This window comes from Coptis chinensis, chromosome 7, assembly GCF_015680905.1.
Source record: "Coptis chinensis isolate HL-2020 chromosome 7, ASM1568090v1, whole genome shotgun sequence".
NCBI classification, from domain to species: domain Eukaryota; kingdom Viridiplantae; phylum Streptophyta; class Magnoliopsida; order Ranunculales; family Ranunculaceae; genus Coptis; species Coptis chinensis.
In genome coordinates, this window is record NC_141462.1 from 69,411,601 (window position 1) to 69,418,615 (window position 7,015).

Here is a 7,015-nt window from a genome sequence, read left to right on the forward strand (position 1 = left end):
TTTAAGCAATGCGTTCATCCCACGGGGGATATGGGGTGGTAGTTTGTGAGGGCAATTCATGAAATGGCATGAGAATACCGCTCTAGCCACTTATTTGTAATTTTTGAACTTTTGTAAGGAAGCGCCTTGCCAGTTCGTTGGCAATACTTGGCGTTTGTTGAGAGTGTTCGACTTGTTAAATGAGAGATTGGGGGTACCATGTTGAGGTTGGTGATATTATTGAGCACTTCGCTGTGAAGCGATCTCGTGCCATGGTTGTGAGCAACGCGAGTGCCCACGTGGAGTCGACCCGGAGTGACCGCCGCTGTTCACAACCATGGTGTGTGATAAGAGCCCAAAACTGTAGTTTTAATCCCTTAATATCATTATATTTAGACCAATTATGTGTATAATAAATATGAGTTAGTACTGTTTACGTGCGTTTATATATTTTAGGTATTGGAGTCAAATATGTGAAGAAACATATCACTTTTGCGAGATAAAGGAGCAAAGGTTGGTTGCTAAGAATTTCTATGATTAAAGGCCAATATTCAAGGAGAAAAGCCTTTTTAAAGCCCGGTCAAAGCTGAAAAGTCAAAGTCAACGCGGGCAGAAATAGAGTAGAAAAGTCAATAGAACTTCTGCAAGCTGTATCTTTGGATTCAGACCTTGGAATTGGGCCTATTATATGTCAAAACGACCGACTCGGAAAGAGGTTTCTAACGGTTTAGGCCTTGACCCAATCAGAAAAGCAAAAGTAGACGAAAAAGCTATTGTAATAAGTTTGAGCAGAGAAACTCTTTTTAGACTTATGTAATTAGGTTTTGGGCTTGCTTTAAGGGCCCAAAACATGGCTCCAAAGCCCATGCATAAAAATGTAGACCTAGCCTCTCTTATATAAAGAGGACTAAGGCATATAATTAGATATACTTAGACTTAGATAGATATAATTAATTAGAAATAGATAATTAGAATTTAGACTTAGTTATTAGTTTAAACCTTAGTTAATTAGTGTTCTTCAGTATTCATTAGATTAATAAAAGTTTATTATTGTTCTTCATTATATCTTCTTCTGATATATCTGTTTATGATAGTTTAATAACATCTAGCTAAACCTCCATTAGAGTGGTTTGATTAGGGGTGTGCATGGGTACCCACTTATCCGAACCCGAACCGGAATCGGAACCATTTATAGCGGGTCTGGGTCCTAAAATGTTAGACCCATTTAAAGTGGGTCTTCAAGAACCGACCCGATAAAGAACCGAAACTGTTAGAACCGAATAGTAAAAAACCGATGGGTACTCGAACCGAAACCGGAACCGATTAGTTTGATTTTGATATATAAAATTTAGTATTATATTATACTAAATAAAGACAAACCCAAACATTATTATTATATATAGTCTATATTTGTTAGGTGTAAAATTATATTAAATATATATAACATTTAGCATAATAGCGAATGTGTGTTATTAAATGTATATTTTATAATATTACATTAAATATGTGTATTATAAATATCAATAATAATGTTTACGTGTCTACGTCTATATGTATAGTCATATACTATGAATTAACTAATGCACTGTCTATATTAACTAATGCATGAACGTGTACGTGCTTGATATATTACATGTATATATATTAGATAACGAATACGTGCAATGCTAACTAACAATTGTAGTACATGTGGTATTTATTCTATATATGACGCATTACGTATAGTATAATATACATATGTTCGATTTAAAATATATACATGCATATAATGTATGAGAATGTATTTAAAAATTTTAGATAACTTTCAAATATTATTATTGAATTTAGGACCATTATCACTTCTTATGAGAGGATAAAAATATCGATGACAAGTGTTATAGTCGCCGTAAACCAACTTTTATATCGGTTATATAACTAAAAACAATAATTTTAGCAATAAAAATATATAACCCGATAAGGAACCGAAACCGGAATCGAAACCAACTTAATTAATGGGTATGGGTCCGGGTTTTCAAAATATAAGAAAAAACCCGAAAGAACCGAACCCGATAGGAACCGCTAAAAATAGACCCAGAATCGAAACCGATAAGAACCGACCCAGAACCGACCCATGAACACCCCTAGGTTTGATGAAGCTTGATGAAGACTTGATTTATTAGTTAAAATGCGCTTGTTAAGAGTTTCACTCTAGAAGGATAGTTGATTCGCCATGAGAATGTGTTGGACTTCCTCACATGCTAATTATTAGTTGGTAGAGATTGTCATGAGTAATTAGGGATCAACACTTAATCTTATTTGATTAGGACTGCAATACTCTACACTATCATATTAGGAATACATCAAGTGGATTCAAATCCCCTTAATCCCTTCTCTGTATTTTCATTTCAATATTCATTTATCATAGTATAAGTTAAACATCTATTTAAGTTCAATTGCCATATTAGTATAATTCAATTCATTACTCTCAACTGTTTTGTTAGTATCGATTAAACTAGCGGAAACTTACGTTTAAAGGACTAGGAGTGGAACGAATTCTCTACTCCATTTATTACATGATTCATGAGAGTAGATAACTTTGATAGTTTAGAGTAAATTATTATTCTTTACTTATGTTTAAGTTTAATTAGTTAAGTAGGAGTAAAGGAAAATTTCTACTTTTATCAAATGGCGCCGCTGCCATCTTAGTTCGGTTTAAATTTGTTTCCTTTAGTATTTTCGTCCCTACCAAAATCCCATTAAACCCACCCACCCTTGTTTGGTTCTGACTGTGTTTGTTTGGTTCAGAATTTTTTTTTTCAGAAATCTATATAGAGCGCGCCGGCGCCCGTAGTAGGATATCTCGGGACCGCGCACGCCCTAAAAACACTAGACATTGGTTCAGGCAAGAGCGCGCACGCGCCCTTATATGCCTAGTTCCAAGCGTGCCCGCGCCCACTTCTGAATTTGTCCGATTTTCATAGGTTAGTTTCCAACTCATTTCATTTAAGTTATTTAGTGTTTCTATCTTCGTGAATACACTGTGATCGCGTATACAAGACACTATTCAAACATGTAGCACGGAGGTATTCAGGTACTCCTGCTTCCACTCCTCGCCTCTTCTGTTAGAGGATTAATTCTAGCATATCAGGGTTGTTTGACTGTTGTTAGTGGTTTGTTTTATATTGGCATTAGCCTTGTATGAGATTAAGGTCCGATACTAGTAAACCATCTTCGGTTATTTATCGTAAACGTCAACGCACACACCTATCTAGAATACCACACACTATACCTGCACAAATGGCTGACGAAATAGAGACTCCTCTCTCTGATTTTTATAAAGCCCTTAACGATAGCCCTAAGTCTTGCATCATTCTTGCAGACCCAGTGGGAGATTTTCAAATCCCCCAGAATATATTTAATTTGTTACCAGTTTTTCATGAGTTAGACCATGAGAAGCTTTATCAGCATATGCATAGGATATAACAAGTTCTTACCACATTTCATCATCCTATTGTTGGTTCGGAGCAAATTAAATTGAGGGTGTTTCCTTTCACCCTCACCGATTAGGCAACATCTTAGTTAACTGCCTAAGCGCCTAATTTTGTGGACTCATAGGCCAAACTTGTTCAATTATTCATGGAATAGTTTTATCTACCGCTAAAGACAGATGAAATGCTTCAAAAGATTCATTTATTCCACCAGAATCCTCATAAATCATTTTCAGAGGCCTGGAATCGGTTAATCGATCTTCGTTGAGTGTCCACATCATAACCTTAAAAGACACGCTTTGTTCGTGCTCTTTTTCAAAGGGTTTTACATCACCATAAAGAGGTTCTTGACATAATGACCGGGGTAATTTCCTTAGTAAAGGTGCTTTTGGTGGCTTATAGGTTTGTGGAAGATCAATCTAAACGCCAAAATAATCGGGGGTAATGACATCCCCGCCTAGTAATTCTTCTTCCACGCTTAAGGCTACCAAGATGTTTGAGGTTAAATCTGATCCCAGCTTAAAACTTTAATCAATCTCTCATTGAAAAGGTAGAAGTCATTTTTTGTCCAACAACAACCTACTCTCATCATGAACGCCAACACTCTTCCATATAATTTCTATTACAACCTTGAGCATCCCGACTCTATTGTCCTTAGTCTATGAACAACCATCCGCTCAATCGGACAATGTTTATTCCATTAATAGCGAACCTAACGCCGCTGAGACAACATCCTAACTTCGGTTGGAAAAATAATCATCACGTTATACCTCCGTGGTTTAATAATCAAAATATTAGGCAAGTGCCAAATTACAATCAAGCTCCACCGAGATAAGGACAATGTAATTATAATAATTATAATAATAATTATAATGCTAATAAAGGTATCGTTCTAGTTCTTAATAACTATCATAACCCACCCGCTTTCTAATCAACGTGAGATAGTTCTAGTCACACCACCGTGTGCCCACTACACCTTTCACAACCGGATCGCCTCGACGCTTTCATACAGGTTAGCCAATAGCTTATACAATCCATGAATCAATCTAACCAACAGGTTTTACAATCCATTAATCATTCCATCTAACAGCTTAACCCAAGAGAAAGTCCCACCAAAAGGTGTGTTTTCCGTGTCAAGCCGCACCTAATCCTAAAATGCCAAATGATAAACTATAAAATTGAATAGTTTACCTACTGAAATGAACGATGAACTCAAACGTAAGTAAACTAAAACTAAATTATGTGCCTATATTTTATCAAAGATTTCTACTCTCAATCCTATGAGATATAGTGGAGTAGAGGATTCGCTCCACTCCTAGTCCTTCCAAGATGTCAGGTTCTCTACGATAAGTATTCTTAACTCTAAAGTCTAATGAGAGATGTACGCGCGGGCAACTAGACTACGATGCAACTTCCCACAAGATGCAACTAGTCGACTATTAGGACAACTATGGAATGCTACATTGATTCTATGATAAGGAGTTAGAGGGGGATTGATTCCACCTTAACTCGACTTAATCCTACTAATGATGAATCGTCGTAATCCGAATTGGACTGCTTTGCAGAACAATATGGTTACTCCTAATCCCTAATTACACATGGCATTCCTACCAATTCATAACTAGTATGTGAACGATTAAACCCATTCTCATGGTGAACTAATCGTTTCTAGAGTGGAAAGGAAATTACTTAATACTCTACGATAATCGGAATCAAGCTTTCATCAAGGCTTCTCAACCCCCTCAATGGAGGTTTAGCCGAGAATCATCACGCTATCATTCCCAATGGAATTCAAACAAGACATGATATAAAGATTGAAACTTTGCTTGTTTAAACCCAATTCAAAACTACTAATGCAATAATTGAATTAAACTAATAATGATAATTAATTGAATCTACGAATTGAAATTAAACAATTAATGGAATTGAAACTAACTTATGGAGAACACTATTTTATTAATCTAATGAATAATAAAACCATGATTTAAATACTAAATTAATAATCTACTTGTTCTAAAGTAATTAATTTAACATGGAACTAGATCTAAACAATTGTAAATGACCAGAATTGAAATTGACAAATAGCTATTTTATTTATCAAACTAATTAAGAATAATGATTCTAAGAGTTTAATCTAAAACCAGAGTTGGATTTGAAACTAAACTTAATTAAAACAATTAAATCTAGATCTAGAAGCTATTCTAATGGCTACTTTCATTCTAAGCTACCTTTATTTTCTAACCTAACTATCTACCATTAACAAAGAGTGAAGCTTTAGTTTTTATACATTCAGATCCAAAAATCGTGCATGGGCTTGGAGCCATGTTTTTGGGCCGAGAATCGCCCAAAACCCATTCTTTCAAATCCAAAAAGGTCTCTTCACCAGTTAGTTGGCTTCAATAGACTTTTTGTCCACTTCTGCTCCTCTGATTGGGTCAAGGCTTGGACCATTGGAAAGATCTTTCCGAGCCGGTCGTTTTGACATAAGATAGGCCCCATTCCGAGGTCCGAGTCCAAAGATACCGGCCTTCGAAGTTCTGTCGACTTGTGTGTTAATTTTCGCCCTTGTCGACTTTTCAAATTTTGATCGGACTTTGTCTTCTTGAATCTTGGCCTTTAGTCACGGAACTCCTTAGTAACCCACTTTGCTCCTTTATCTAGCTAAAGTGGCACATTTCTGCACATAATGGACTTTGAAGCCTGAAATGCATAAAACACGTGTCGTGTTAACTCTTAATTATTACTCACATAATCGGTCTAAAAGTATGACATGCATATGGTTAAAACTACAGCTGGGCTCTTATCAAACCACCCCAAACAGCATTTTGCTTGTCCTCAAGCAAAGATGAGAAATTAGAATAAGTGACCAAAATGGAGTTCTAACTACTCTCGCTTTCACTGAAAAGGATTGCATTGACCATATGCAACAAGGCCTTAAACCACTAGGAATTCCCTAGTGGACGAGTTATAGCCTCGTGAGGGTTTTCCAGTGAAGGTACTCACAAACTTCACCTATACTACAACGACTAAGAAATAAAACTATTGTTTTCGTATTCATGCTCTAAATTAACTATACCTCTCACTAGCAATGCATATAGAGTAATCAAGTCGAAACCTAAGCTAATATATGCATAATAATCAATCATCTATGATACAAATATAAATACTATGAGTAATACTATGAAATGCCTAGTATGTTCGTTTCTGAAACTCGGAATAGCGTCCTTAAGTAGGTTCTCACAATAATAGTCAAGATACAACACTCTGATTTTTCCACTCAAGTTTCATTTTATCTAATGCCAAGAAATGGGCACACTTTACCTTACAATCTCAATGACAACAAGGAAGCCGAGTCGATCAAACACATTTGCCACTTACTATTACACTAACCTATTCCTAATCGAGCTAGAGGTCTTTATTAGGTGTCATGGAATTAGAGATGGTTTAAGAAGGAAAGAAATGGATATTCAAAAAAGGACAAGTCCGAGATAATAGAGTCTTCATATTATGTAACTTGAGAAAACCTTGTTATTTTCTTTTTGCTTCTATACTTTGTTTCCATCCTTAGC